This window comes from Myotis brandtii, unplaced genomic scaffold, assembly GCF_000412655.1.
Source record: "Myotis brandtii unplaced genomic scaffold, ASM41265v1 scaffold138, whole genome shotgun sequence".
Classification (NCBI taxonomy): domain Eukaryota; kingdom Metazoa; phylum Chordata; class Mammalia; order Chiroptera; family Vespertilionidae; genus Myotis; species Myotis brandtii.
Window position 1 is genome coordinate 890,597 of NW_005354915.1, and position 15,760 is coordinate 906,356.

Below are 15,760 nucleotides of genomic sequence, written 5' to 3' on the forward strand. Positions count from 1 at the left end.
CACAACTTCAAATATAATTAAAATATTTAAGAAAATGCCTGTTTTCCTACAGTACATTTGTTTCAGAAATTCTTCAAGGCATGTATACTCTATACACTTCAGAAAATACGAATAAGTGCTTTTCCATGAACCTCCCCCCAAGGCATTTTAAGGTGACTAGACAGAAGGAGCCACACTGAGGTCTAAGAACAGTCACCCACTGTTCTCAGTACGCCTCTATTTGCATCTAATTCCCATACTTGACTTTCATAAAGATTCAAATTTGATTTTTAGGAGAGACTATTTTTAACTGATTCTGGAAAGTGGTGGGTAGATCCGTTTTTTATCAATTTAAATCATTTCCTCCTTTATTTGTATCATAATGTACTGTTTTATAGTCTGAAAACCTGGGTCAGTGTAGACTTAGGGTTAGCAAGACTTAGAGTGGCCAGAATTCCCTAACCGGGGCTGAAACGCTCCCAGAGTTCAGGCTTTTCCTTTCACATCCTGAGAAATCTCTTTCAAAGAAAAATCGAATTCCTTTGTGTTTCTTTTATTAGTTGTGATTTTATTAAGTTTGGATTTCTCATCTAGCAGTTAATCATATAGTGAGGTTCATTTATAACAATAACAGTTAAGAACTACTTTACTAGGGGAGAAGTAAGAAAAACTCTATTTCATAATCTCTCTCAGAGGAAGAAATTTCAATGCTCTTTGTGGCTTGAGGTAATTCAAGTACATCTATGCCACTTAAGAAAATCTATAATAATAAAAGCGTAATATACTAATTAGACCAGACGACCTTCTGGATGAAGCCGGGGCTGCGAGGGAAGCCCGTGTCCCAGGTGCCAGAGGGAAACCAGTGCCGGCAGCCGGGGAAGGAAGGCCTACTCTTGCACAAATTTCGTGCATCAGGCTTCTAGTTATTAAATAAAAGCTGAGTATTTGAAAATGAAACAAATAAAAATGGACTCATCAGAAGAAAAGAGCCATTTTTAACCTAGTCCTATTAATCTTGAGATAATGTGGATAATGAAGATAAAGGAAAGGCCAATGACTCAGGCGTCAGGAGACCTGGGTTCTAGACTATCTCAGCTACCAAGCTGTGTGACCTTGGACAAGTCAACAAGGCATTTTGACTCTTGGTCTTAATTCTTTTGTTTAAAAATAAATAAAGGACTGAATATATCGACTCCAAGAGCCATCACAACTTTAAATACCATGTCCCCACCTTTTTAATTATGCCACCAAATAAATAATAGAAGTATGTGGCTGGGAAAACAAAACACTACCGATGTATAAAAAGAAAGGGGGGAGGCTAATATTTACTACTGGCTTAAATCTCGGACCTGCAAGACATGCTTTGGTTCGAAGTTCTACTACTTCTTTATTATTTTCATAAATGCAGCAGTTAAAGTTCATCTAGAATTCAGTAAGATATCGAATTAAGTAAGAAAGGATTGAAGGAAATGTTCAGAATTACAAGAGCAAGGGCAAAACTGATGGACATGATTAAGGTCTGAGAGAAATAGTATACATTTGGGGGAGTTCTAGAAAACAGAAAGTATGCGGCTCTAACAGTATTAGACATATACAAACCACGCCAGGGAATGACCTCACAAGAAAATATGCTTCTCTGTGGGGCACAGACTGTACCGCATGGCACTTTCTGGAGAACAGAAAGAGGAGACTGCCTCTCTAATGTTCACAGCAATAGGTAATCCAATAAACACATTCACTCAGCAACGGGTCACTCACGTTATCAGGATTAGAGAAAATGCTCCCCTCACGGCAATGACAGTACTGCATAAATACAGGGGAGGGGAAGGGAGCCACCATTTTTCAATTCTAGAATAAGACTTCCAAGATAAGAAACAGATATGTATGTAAAGCTGCTCAGTTACTGAAGCAATAGAACTTTTACATGTTGCTATCTAATAAAAATAAAAGCAAAGTGTCTAGTGACAGCTGTCGGATGGGACGAGGGCACAGGGTCCCGCTGAGAAAGCGCTGGCTGAGGAGGAAGGCGGAGGGGACTGCAGCAGCGCACGCTAATTCTGGCTGAGAGTCCAGTCGGGAGTAGACTGGCATAAAACAGCATTACAGACAACGGGAAAAGCTAATTTATCCGTTTTCTCTCACAAGTTCCACTTACATGCTGTAGATTAGATGAGGCTGTTAAGAGAGAAAATGGCAGCATGTAATGACCATAATGCTGAAAGTAGGGGGGTAACAGTTACCTCAAGTAACTCATTTAGCTACCCAGTAAGAAAAAAACACAGCTAGAAACATGGAAGCTAGCCTAAAAAAACATGCCAAAGTTTCGAATTTATCCCCCCTATATTGAAATGAAGCATGCACATATGTTCTAAAACCAGAGTAAAAATTATAAAGCACAATCCTTCATTTGTTTAGGCCAAAATCTATACACCGAGAAAATCAAACACTGACGTTTTCTCAAAGCATTCTGCAGAAAACATTCCACACTGCGTAGTTAATATTTAACGTCCTAAACATTTCTTTAGAAGCTGTAAAACTAGGTGAGCTAAAAAGGTAAGATTTCTGTGAAAACAATCACTCAGGAAAAAAATAATGAAAAAAAATTTACTTTCAAAAAGGTCTACCTTAAAGGAAATGTCCACCTTAAATAGCACACTCACGTTTCTCTGTCAAATGCTGGCTTCCACTGCCTAACTTTGCAGCTCAGCTTCGGTACCTGCCTCCTTGCAACCCTGCTGGTATGTCTGACCTCGGCTCCCGGCGGAATCCCAGCCCATTTCATCATTTCCTGTTGGCTGCCGACTCCTTGCAGCTGAGATAAGGCCAGTCCCTGCACTGCTGCATTCGTCCTACAGCACCAGCTTCTCAGACTGCGGCCCAGGGCCTTCTGGGACCATCACAAAAGAGCTTTCTTTTCAGAAAGTGACCAAATAGAAATATTGGTCTTCTATGGACAATCAGAGAGACACGAGGTCTGAGAACAAAAGTCCTATTACCCCCCCAAAATCAAGTTGGAGTGTATACATTAACTTATACCATATGTGGTAGTCTCAGAATTCTTCTACTGAGGAGAAAAAGACTTGCTCTGTATCTAAGGAGCCAGGCGGCACAGGAGTTAACGTGACAAGGACTTACTTGCATGAGATAATCTTACATTGTCCCTACTTCTCTCTGACTCTACACACCAAAGCAAAGCAGCTTGTTAGTGGGAAATGCAGGCTTACTGCTGCAGAAAGGCAGGGGACCGAACCCGTCTCCCCGGAGCACGCACAACTGACTCCCAAGAACCGGGGCCCTCAAATACACAAATGTGATCACCTAGAAGTAAACGCCAAACACAAAAACTCCTTACCTCCTAGAGTTTTACAAAGAATTGAAAGTAGAGGGGGAAAAATAAAATAATAATAATATAATTTTAGGCGAGGAAGAAGAGATCCTGTATCTCCTCATTTTGAAATGGATGTGCCCAGAAGTCTACTGTATACTTACTTCCCTCTAGCAAAAGTAAAGAGGAGGCACAATCTATGCTGCTTGAAGCCAGGATCGGACAAAGTGGGAGAGCATAGGGTAGGAAGAGGTCAGAGGGGGCACTTTTAGAGCAGTGTCCTGTCTCTTCAGCTATTATAGGTGTGCTGTGTTTGTAAAAATGTATTGGTATTTATAATATGTGCACTTTCATGGATATATATTATGCAACAATATAAAAAATATAAACACTATTCAAAAGAGCAAATATTGAAACTCATCTGCAAAAACAGACAAGAAACAAGTATTCCAAGGGCTCAATTTCTCCAAAGTGCGCTCCTAGAAGATACATGTTCACCTCCACTCCGTGGCACCCTGGGATGGTGGCGGCCAGAACAGGATCAGACCATTCCCTCCTTGCAACATGGGCCTAAGGAGAAGTCTGTGACCAAGAGAAAACATGTAATTGACAAAAGAATATATTGCAAGAGGAAAGGGGAAATTATACTAAGTGGATATACTTGCTACCCAAATTTATTCAAAAATTTAAAAAACAGCCATCTAGTCTGACCTTATAACACTAAACAGAACAGTTAAAAATCTTTCTATAATCTGTGTTTAGAAAATTTTTAATGGAAAAACACCAATAAAGCAAAGACCATATCAATACAAGGCTTGATTACCTGACATATGAGAATATAATTCACCTTCCCTCTCCCCAAAAAAACAACGAAGAATTTGACCCAAGGCAGATTCCACTGTAGCTAAGTCAATGACTCCCTTACAGAGGGCGCACCTAGGAGTAGGCGGCCAGCCATACTCCAGCAGCATCCTCTGGTCTGCAGAGGCCAGCACATCTCCCCAGGGTCTGCTGTGGGACAGACAGGATCAGGAGCTGGGGGTCTAATGGCCCTAACAGTCATTTTGTCCAGTGACAGACACTAAGGCTGGAAAAGGCTGAGCTTCAGATCAAACAATGTTTCTAGAGACTACTTCAGTGTACCTTAGCACAGCACATGGGCAGTCTTTCTAAAACGAATGATCTAGTGGTTATATTTCACAGTACTTTAACTAAATTTAAGCAGCACCAAAAAAAATGGTATTTTCTTCCACTAAGAAAAACAAGCGTGTGAGTTCTGGCAAAGCAAACTGGTTGTCCACCTTTCCTTTTATCAGCCAGCAAGGCAGAAGACTCTTCTTTGCCCCGAGTCTCACTTAGGGTTCTTGGTTATGGGGAGGGGACAATCATAGCAACCATGCAAGGTAGATGTATTCATTCTGTTTGTCTAACACCCTCATTCTCATTTTTTTTTTAATCCAACAAACACAGGCTGCTTAATAAACATATATACAATGCTGCCTTTATTTAGGGTTAATCTTGACCCATGAGCGTAAGTACTGCCACCTCCTCCATTTTCCAGGCGAGATAACGGAAGTACGGAGAGGTTATGTCACCTGCCCAGTACCCCAGAGCTAGTATGGCGAGGAGCCAGGATTTGAACCCAAGGAATCAGCCTCCAGAGTCCGGCTGCTAACCACCACAGCACACTGTCTCTCCATCTTGGCTTCCCTGAAGGATCACAACTAGGTCTTAGTAACATTTTTATTTGAACTAAATTAAGAATGCAGATAGCAGTGGGGCTATGAAGTGATGAGACCAGCTTTCCAGAGTGGCCAGTACCTGCAGCCACACCTCACAGTGGCAGAGGCTCGGGCAGCTCTCCCTCCTCAGGTGGTGCTGGGACAGAAAGACTGCTCTAGGGAAACCCAACTGCTAACCTCTAGGGTGCAGGGACTAAACTGGTATTTCCAGTTCCGATCTGGTTTCTGTCACCAGACTTGGAACCGCTGGGCATTCATTCAACAAACATTAGTGCCAAGCACAGTGTTAGGGCCTCAGGGTCCCTACCCTGGGCTGCTCACAGTGCATGGCAGGCACAGGAGTAAATAAGTAAAACTGGCATGAGCTGATCAATGCTAGAGCTAGGTGCTGAGGGAACGCTGTGAAGGATCAGCAGGGTCAGGGAAGGCTTCACGAAGGAGGGGACACAGTTGGTTCTCTGAGAGCTTGTCACTGACATACTCAAAGCATGTGGATTAAGGCCAAAAACATTTCAGAAAGAGTCCAGCGAGTTAGTTGAAGACTACCAGCGGCATCCATTACCTCGGCCACGGCACACAGCAGCGGGGGGTTCAAATGAAGTCTTTCCCTGGCATAGCTCACAAACATCAGGACAGCATCTGGCCAGGCAGCCTCTTGCTGTCTGATACCTCTGTTACACGACTGTCACACGCTAAAAATGGCTGCCTTTACTGAGCTCTTTTTTTTTTTTTAATATGTTTTTACTAGAGGCCCGATGCACAAAATTCATGCAAGGGGCTTGGCCCCCGCCTCTGTCTTGGCTGCCTCTGCCTTGGCCCCCCCACGGGCTTCGTCTGGAAGGACGTCCAGTCTAATTAGCATATTATGCTTTTATTACTATAGCTTGATTTCAGAGAGATGAAGGGAGAGGGAGAAAGAGATAGAAACATTAATGATGAGAGAGATCATCGATCGGCTGCCTCCTGCACACCCCTACCAGGGATCAAGCCCATAACCCAAGCATGTGCCCTGACCTGAAATCAAACTGTGACCTCCTGGTTCATGGGTCGATGCTCAACCACTTAGCCACACTGGCCGAGCTATTGAACTCTTCTAAAAAAACTCCATAAAATAAGTACTATCAGCCCTGTTTTACAGAAGGGAAACCACCACAGAGAAGTTAAGAACCTGCCCACAGTCACCCAGCATAGCAGAATGGGATTCTAACTTAGGTCCACCTGATGCTTTCAAAGCTCATCCTTTTTCTACCACACTCTTATGCCTCCCATGGAACTACACCTGTGAGAAAAATTAGTCTATCTGGCAACAGGTCAAGTCATATGGGGAAAAATAAAATTTCTATGATATGATTTTCCCCCCATTCCTCTACTGGTCTGTCCTTGCTTTACTGACATGTAATTCACATACCATACAACTCAGCCATTTAATGTGTACAACGCAATGGTTTTTAGTATATTCACAGATATGTGCAACCATCACCCCCGTTGATTTTAGGACATTTTCACTACCTAGAAAGAAACCCGCACTCTAGCTATCACTGCTCTCTCCTCCCCTGACCTGAGTAACCACTGCCTCTAACAGGGTGATTCTTACAGAGGGTATGGACACACCGTAATTGACCAGGATGTAAATAAAACAGTGCAAATTGCAGCTGTGGGCTTCAGTCCTCCCTGCAGGGCTAAAGCTAACAGCTGAGCTGGGCCAAGGCAAGGGAAAAGCAGGCAACTCAGGGGCAGGTGCTGGGGTGAGAGGTGGGGGTACCTGGCAGCACCCCATGCTAGATGGGTTCAATGGTCCAAATGTCCCTGATCTTCACAAGCCCTGAATAGAGAGCCAGGTGGTTTACCATCGGAGGGAAGGCAGAAGTCAAGTGAACTCCCAAGGAGAGCTCCTCTGGTCACAAAGCCTCCCACCATTTGGAATGTTCCACCTGACCTGCCCATCGCCAGAAAGACAAAGACCAAGACGGTATGGGGTGATCAGAATGGAGTTGTTCTGAGAAGCCAAACTATTCAAGGACCAGCAGGACTCCTGGCGTTGAGGAAAAGGTTGTTTATGTGCTCTCTCAGCCCTCAGATGCTGGGGGAAGGGAGAACTACAAACAGACCATGCATACACTCCTGCAGAGCCCCGATTTCTCTGCCACATTTCTCTATACAGGACATCAAAAACTGCCTGCGCACGGCTTCCCACACGTGGAAACTACTCAGCACTGATCGAAGCCACTGGGTAAATCACAGAAACACCATGATGAGCAACAGTACACACTGCATACCTCTGTTTACTTGAAATTCTAAACCAGGCAACACTCATCTACAGTGACAGAGCCGTGTTTGCCTGGCGCCAGGAACTGGGTGAGGTGGGGGACTGACCACACAGGGACACTTCTCAAGTGATGGAAATGGTCTGTACCTTGATTGGGACAGGTCTACTCAGGCCTGTCCGTTTGTCAATGCCCCTAAATGGGTGCATTCAGTTGTATGTAAATTATTATCTCAATAAAGAGAAAAGGGAGAGTAAAGGGAGGGAGGAGACAGGGAGAGGAGGGGAAGAAGACAGGAAAAAAGAAAGGAAGAAAGAAAAAGAGGAGGAAAGGGAGAAAACCCCTCCTTAAAAAGGGTTTTAGTTTATTTTCAAACACTAAAATAAGTTCTGTGTAATGTTAGCACTGAGTGCATTTCATTGGGTCTCAATTCTTGAAATACCTGATCCTCCAACATACACAAATGATTCTGAGAAACCAGAATGGTCTAGGTCAGTGGTCGGCAAACTCATTAGTCAACAGAGCCAAATATCAACAGTACAACGATTGAAATTTCTTTTGAGAGCCAAATTTTTTAAACTTAAACTATATAGGTAGGTACATTGTTATTAACTTAATTAGGGGACTCCTAAGGCTTAGGAAGAGTCACGCTCAAGGGGCCAAAGAGCTGCCAAAGAGCGGCCAAAGAGCCGCAGTTTGCCGACCACAGGAGGTGCTAACCAGGTTAACTCAGTTCTCTCCACTATTAAGTAAAAAAGTGTGATAATACCCATCAGCGACTTAGAAATGGCAGCTTTCAGTGATAAGTTTCAACGGCTGACAGTCTGTAAACATGTAAAATCTAATATGATAATTATAAATATTAGCTTTTCTTTATCTTAAGTAAATCTTACATTCTAGAAACCTACCGTATTCATAAACAGATTATATAAAAACATTCTGATATGATAGGTCAAGCTTTTTTTTGGAGGGAAGCGGAGTGGCTATGTTTAAATCCTATTTGTTACCTTTCATATTTTTCATAAACCAAGACAAAAATAGAGCCATCCTGCTTTGACTCTTCCCACATATATACATAAAAAGGAATAAACCAAGCCAAATTTCTAACATTCTCTATCAAAGAAGGTGCCAGGACAAGCTGAGCTAAGTACCAGTTCTATCTTTGGCAAAGTAAAAAAAAATAAAACCCTTTATATAAGCTTCTTTGCTTCTCTGGCACTTGCCCAAAGCTGAAAACAAAAAAAAGAAGAAGAAGCCAGACTAATTAAAGCAGAAAGACCAATTGGGAAAAACTTCAAAGCACCAATGTGATAGAAAACATGTTAATTTTTCTTATGCATTTTATAAAAGCCCATCATGAGAAGTAACACCTGAACTTCTGACACAATACCTTGGTGGTGAAGACGTCACACAGCCCCACAGTCCTGGGAACACCTGAGCTTTCTTTGGGCAACACACTGAAGATGAAAAGTGATTCCAGAAGGAAGGTCTGAATTCAAAAAGGAGTGTTAGCCCAGCTGGTGTGGCTCAGTGGCTGAGCATCAACCTATGAACCAGGAGGTCATGGTTCGATTCCCAGTTGGGTCACGTGCCTGGGTTGCGGGTTCAGAGTGGGAGGTGTGCGGGAGATGGCCGATCAATGATTCTCTCTCATCACTGATGTTTCTATCTCTCTCTCCCTTCCTCTCTGATAGCAATTTTCTTTAAAATGTTTTTAAAAAGGATTGTTCAACAAGGTTTGTGGTGAGGGTAGAGATATGTATGGTATGTTAACGTTTTAATGGGGGTTACTTAGAGTAATTTTTTCCCTCGTTGATTTATATGTACCGTGCTAGGCTCTGGAAGTTACAAGCTAAATAATTCACCACACTTGTCCTTAAGTAGCTTAGAGTCTAGTAGGGTAGACTACTACAGGACCACAGTGTGACAAGTGCCACATAATAGAACTAAGCAGGGAGCGCTGAAGGGGGTGTAGAAGGAGGGGCTGAGCAGAGACGTGGGAAAACTCCCAGGAAAGCTAGGCTCTCGGCTCAACCAGGCAGAGAAGGTGGTGTCACTCTGTACCTCTGGCTGTCACCTCCCTTCTCCGGCTGTGGCTTCCTCCTCCTGAAGGGCAAGCAGGGTACCAGAGCAAGCTCCCTACTTTCCTGGCCAGCGTCTTTATTAAGGGCAGGAGGAGCAACCAATACAAGGCCACCAACTTTATTTTGCCCACGAAGGACATTAAAAAAAAACCAAAAAAAAAAAACACTGCCACCTCCCATTATTTCATTTCGAAGGCATTTTAACACCAGAAAACAAGTCATACAACCTGAGAATAAATGAAAAGTCTCAAACTAATATCTTCAGCTTTATAAAAGAGTAACTACTATTGATAGTATGGCTCTATGACAGTAAAAATACCATCATGAACTGGTGTTTAGAAACCCTGTAAATAGATAATAAAATTAGATACTATTTTATACACAGGTGCCAGGGCCTTTACATACAACGAAAACCCTGCAAGGTGAGAGTATGCCCATATTTTTCAGATGAAAAGACTACAGCTCGGGGGAAGCGGCTTGCCCATGTCACACAGCGCTTCGCTCAGACAGAACACACACCGTGATGCCGTGGGAGGGCTCAGGTGATCTCTGAGGGCCTCATCAGAACTAAACATGCACTTTATTGGTGTTGCTTTGGGGATGGCAAAGGAAAAACTCAGTTCTGCCACCACTGGCTTTTCTTTTGTAGTCCCAAGCAACCAACTTCAATCCCCTGTGAAACCAGGAGAGGTATAACTTTGGAAATAAATGAAATGGCAATCCCAAGCATTCCAGAATGCCCCCATTATCTCCCCCTTTCTCCTCTATTTTGGGCCAGTGCCAGAAAAATGAGATGGGAAGACGAACAAGAATCAAGTACGCTTTATGTGTCAAGAAATAAAAAACATTTGAACGCTTATTCAGAAGTTTCAATACCATATTCAATGTGCCATGTAATAAGAATGCATTGGGTGTTTAATAAATGAATGAATCTAAATCCTGTAACACTGTTGTGTGTTATATAAATTCAATTTAGAAGCTATGGTCTCTAACCTCCAAAAGCTTCCCTTCTAGGTCCAACATATGGATTTGATTAAAAACAGGATACCAGCTACAAACTTAACTACATATCTCATTTTACAAATGTTTTGCTTTTTTTCTACCTTTACCATTTAAATGAAAGTCTACTGTACTTAAGCAATATTTTAATACAATGATCCCAGTCGTACTTCAGCATGGGGTGAGAGCCTGCTGTATGAGGACATGAACCAGGTAACGGCCACAGCCTGGTCCCCTACCGGACCTTCCACAGACATCTGCCTGGAAAAGCAGAGCTGAGTGGGGCGGAGCGGAGCAAGACAGCAGTGAGCAGATGCAGGCCCGTGGCAAATTTCTAAGCATCAGTTCCTCGACCTGTAACATGAAGACAGCCTCAGTAGCTGCCTCAGGACTTGTGAAGATTAAGCGAAATAACATATACACACAGTGCATTTTTAATGGTAGCCATTGTGACCATCTGATGACAGAAATGGAAGCTCCCAATGATGTTGATCACAACTCAAGCCACAGAAGGGCCCAAGGGGCCTCTCTAAGGGCAGGTGTGAAACACAGGAGGACACATATTTAGGTGGCAGCAGCGTAAGGTTAACCCCAGGAAACTCAGACAGCAGACAATAAATGAACATTGGAAAATCAATGAACCAATGCCACAGCAATCCAAACGGAAGTGACTGTCAGAACTCACAATGATCACACGAGTGAAGTATGGGTAAGGACGGGGCTGGCTCAGAAGGCCTTGTGAAGGCAAACAGGGTGAGGGGACCTTGCCCAGAGGCCGACTGGGCCGAGCACCAGAGAGTGCCAAGTCCAGAACGACCCTCGGGCTCCTGCTTGGAAGGTCACGGTGCTGTTGTGGACATGCCGTGAGCAACCTGGCAGGAGTCACAGGGAGAAAGCAAGGCGCTCAGCCCGGCAGTGGTCACTGCATTTGTAACAGGACAGGTGACTTGGCTTAGGGTGCTGTACAGACAAAGGGTATGTATCTCTCACATGTGAAACCAGCTAAAGATGGACAGGGTACAAAGCAGTTTAAACCGTATGATCCCATTTGTTTTTTAAAATCACGTTTCTGTGTGTGTCAATACAACACTCTGAAAAACTGCACATGAAGGTGTGGACAGTGATTTTCTCCTTTAGAATATTTGTATTTTACAAAGTGCATGAGTTAATTTTATCCTGAAGGAATAAACGGAATTCCTTAATGAGTCCTGAAACCTGGACGGACAACACCGAGGCAGTGGGGAAGGGCTGCCAAGAGCCCCGTTGCTCAACAGAGGGGGGCCCACAACACTCGCAAGTCCTCTGTAAACCACCAGACACAAGGAGGTCACGGGCACAAAACCGCCTCAGAGCTTTGGTAAAAACCCCATTCTGGACAAACCCTAGAACAAGTGGCTATCAACCAAGATCTGCCTTTCCAATGCCTCCTCCTCCTCTACCCCTGCCGCTGGCTTTACCAATTATACAACATTCGCATGGGAAAGAGAAGGGACGTGATTCCTGGGTGCTCCACACAACTTAGTCCCTAAAGGCTGAGATTTTATGCACCATTTCTGCAAAGAAACAAACCCCAGGAAGAGTCAAGACCTCCAGCTGCATCCCAAAGCAGCAGGTGCTGGCCGGCCTTAGACCAGCAAGCTCCCCCACTGAGCAGGTTCCTTAAACCTCCACCTCACAGGAGTTAATCCCAGCAGAGGCACGTTTGAGGGAGATATTCGGGTGAGTACACAAGTCCCAGTTCTCTGGATGAGCAGAACCAAATGAGGGGCCCCAACCCCAGCGCCATCCACACCCAGGCAGGCAGGAGACTCCTCAGGCTCACAACCAGGCCCCTTGCAGTGACCACCCTGAGCAAGGGGAGTCAGCAGCCAGACAGCCCCATCCCAGAGAGGACACAAAGATCCCAGTGCCCCTGTCAGCCCACAGGACCCACAGAACTTGGTGACCACCAAACCCATAAATTAACATGCACCCACAAAGCTGTTACAAAGGCCTGCGACAGGGAAGAGGAGCCAGACCTGCACACATGGAGTAAGGCTGGGGACATTTATAAACCACTGAGAGTTCATCTGACCTCCAGGGACAAGATCTTCTTAAAATGTGACACCACCCAGTGCACTCATTATATTTCATGACAGGGCGCACATTTGCAGCTCATAACGCCGCGACAGGGTGCCTGCAGGTTAATGGGGGACACAAAGACAAGCGAGTGGACCGGCCCCTTGGTCCCTCTGTGCTCATTCCCCCTATACACTCAATTACAGTCAATTTACACTCCCCACCTCTTAGAACGTGTCTTGGGCTTCGGAGGGTAGACTAGGATCTTTACGTGATATCAGTATTTCTCTGCTACATTTGCTGAAAGACCAGAATCACAGTTTGTAATGTCAAAATACAGATTAGAGATAGGCCATGTCACACTCATTAGATTCAGATGTTCTTTACAACAAATTAGGGTGACAATAAGTGGTAAAGATTTTCTTCCTATTCTATAAATGTATCCCAATTAATTTGTAACCTAATTTTAATTGAAATTCTTTATTGATGGCACATCAACAATTTTTTCCGTCAAAGATGTTAAGGGCCCTGGCTGGATGGCTCACTTGGTTAGAGCATCATCCCGTACACCAAAAGGTTATGGGTTTGATTCCTGGTCAGGGCACATACCTACATTGCAGGTTTGATCCCCAGTTGGAGAGCATACAGGAGGCAACTGATCAATGTTTCTCTCTTTCTCCCTCTCCCTTCCTCTCTACAAAATCAATAAACATATCCTCAGGTGAGAATTTTTTTAAAAAAGATATTAAGGAATATTATTGTTCCACAGTTACTAGCAATACCACTTAACATTGGTTTAGAAGTAAGTTTTCTTTCCCCAAGGAGGCCTTGAGGGGGAAAAAACAAATTCAGCCTAAACAACCCTGGCAACAACCAACATCATAACACCTTCACAATCAAAACAATCTGGGATTCAGTATATCTGTATATTGGAAATGTTTTTTCTCTTTATTTTTTATGGGGGAATGTCAAACATATAAAAAGTAGAGAGACTAGAATAATCTCAAGTTTCCACAATTAGCAGCACACCGCCAATCTTGTTCCATCTGTGATTGTGAAAACTTAAATGCTCACAGAAATCACGTGACCAAAATGTCTTTCCATGACCTGGTGGGTCCACCTTGACCCTGACATCCACAGCACAAGTCCTCATGGTGGGAACAGGCACAAAGCAAGCAGAACAGGGGTCATGTCTTGAAGGGACGAGCTGATTTATGGGGGACCAGAGCCACTTAAACATGTATAAAGCCAAAGAATGGAAACACTGCAAGGTTAAAGCAGCCAGGATAAGTCATGCTGACGCCACTGTCCTCCCTGATGTGATGTGATAAGGAGGGCACTTCAGTTCTGCAGTATTCTTCCCCAAAACTCATAAGCCCAGTCTAATAATATGGGGGGGGGGGTCAGGCAAACACAAATCCAGGGCCAGTCTACAAATTATCCAACTAATAAGCATGCTTCAAAACTGTCAAGGTCATGAAAAATAAGGACAGACAGAAACAATCACAGATTGAGGAGACTAAGGAGACGTGAGACTAAACGCAATGTGATCTCCTGGACTGGATCCTGGAACAGTGGAACAACTGACATCTGAGTCAAGTCTGTAGTTTAGTTAATAACAATGTACCAATGTTAATTTCTTAATTCTGACAAATGGGCTGTGGTTATGCAAGGTGTTAACGTTAGGAAACTGGGTGAAAGGCGTATGGGAACTCCTTGCAACTTTTCTATATATCTGCATATCTAAAATTTTCCCAAAAGAAAACTTTATTACGGAAATAATAATATAAAAATTTTAACTGGCTACTGAGCATTCGTTACATCCTTCACAAGAAGGAGTCAGTGACAATGTGGTTTCATTTAAAAATTAAGCCAGGAAAGATAAAGACTAAGGAAATAATTTGATTTTTAAAATCTCAAAGCAAGCACCTGAAATGAAGGTGGGCCTGTCTGGAAGGTAAAGGACACCCACACAGGCAGTGGGCGGCAGCTACCACTGGACACAGAGCATCTGACTGTGGGAATGAACTGTGCTGACAGCGAGAACCGACTTCCAAACCACGAGGCCGTCCCTGCCTGGTGTCCGCACGCACCACAGTGTGCAGGCGCCAGCTGCTCTCCCGCTGCCCACCCTCCCTGCGGCCCGTCTCTGCAGCCCTCTCCTCCAGTCCACCCTTGCGGCCATTCGGCAGGGAGGGAGGGGCTGGAAGGAGCAGAAACAGAATTCTACCTTCAGTCTTTCTGATCTGGGGACCATGCTCGGAGCTGCAGAGCCTACCGCCTCACAGTGACTAAGAAGTCACTCGTGCTTTTAAATGGCTTTGTAGGTGCTTCTCTCTGGCTGTACCCTCCTGCACTTTAAATAGAACACAGTTCTAGAAATAAAAGCACACACCTGGATTTTCAAATTATGAACAGCATGTGGGATTGCATTCATTCTGAACCACCTCCAAGAAGTCCTCTGTGGCTGAGGTTAACGCATAAGCAAGCAGCTTCATGGAGCAGCCAGACATCTGCCTACGCGCGCAGCAAACACATCTTACACTTAAATGTCAGTCACAGGGGACTTTGTGTAAAATATTCCCCAAAATGCCCTGCAACAAATTACTGAAACACAAACAGAGAAACACAGCAGTGATGTTTTTAAAAATAATCTCTTTTTTAAAAGACAGGAGACATTCTGGTTTTTTTCTTATCCTCACCCGAGGATATTTTTCCATTGATTTTTAGAGAGTGGAAGACAGAGGGAAAGACACAGAGAAACATCAATGTGAGAGAAACACATCAACTGTTGCCTCCCGCACCAGCCCTGACCAGGGTCTGGACCGAAGAGGAGCCTGCAACTGAGGTACAGGCCCTTGACCAGAATCGAACCCGGGACCCTTTGGTCTGCAGGCCGACACTCTATCCACTGAGTACACGGTCTAGGGCCAGAAGACATTCTAAAAAAGATCACACTTTTCTCCAGAATAACAATCTGAAAATGACAGAATCGGCCATGCTTGCTTCTCATCAAAGAGGCAATCCCTCCTGAGCGGCTTCTTCATTTCTACTTAGCCAGTCATTGGAGTGTCCTGCAAAATGCAGCTCAAAACTTCCCCAGCAAGAGAAACCAAGATGGCGGCATAGGTAAACACCGGAAATTGCTGACTCCCACAATAACTTCAAAAATACAACGAAAAGACAAAACGGACATCATCCAGAACCACAGGAAGGCTGGCTGAGTGGAAATTCTACAACTAGAAGGAAAGAGAAAAGCACACTGAGACTCAGAGGAAATGCGGAAGTAAAGTGCAGAGGTACGGAGGC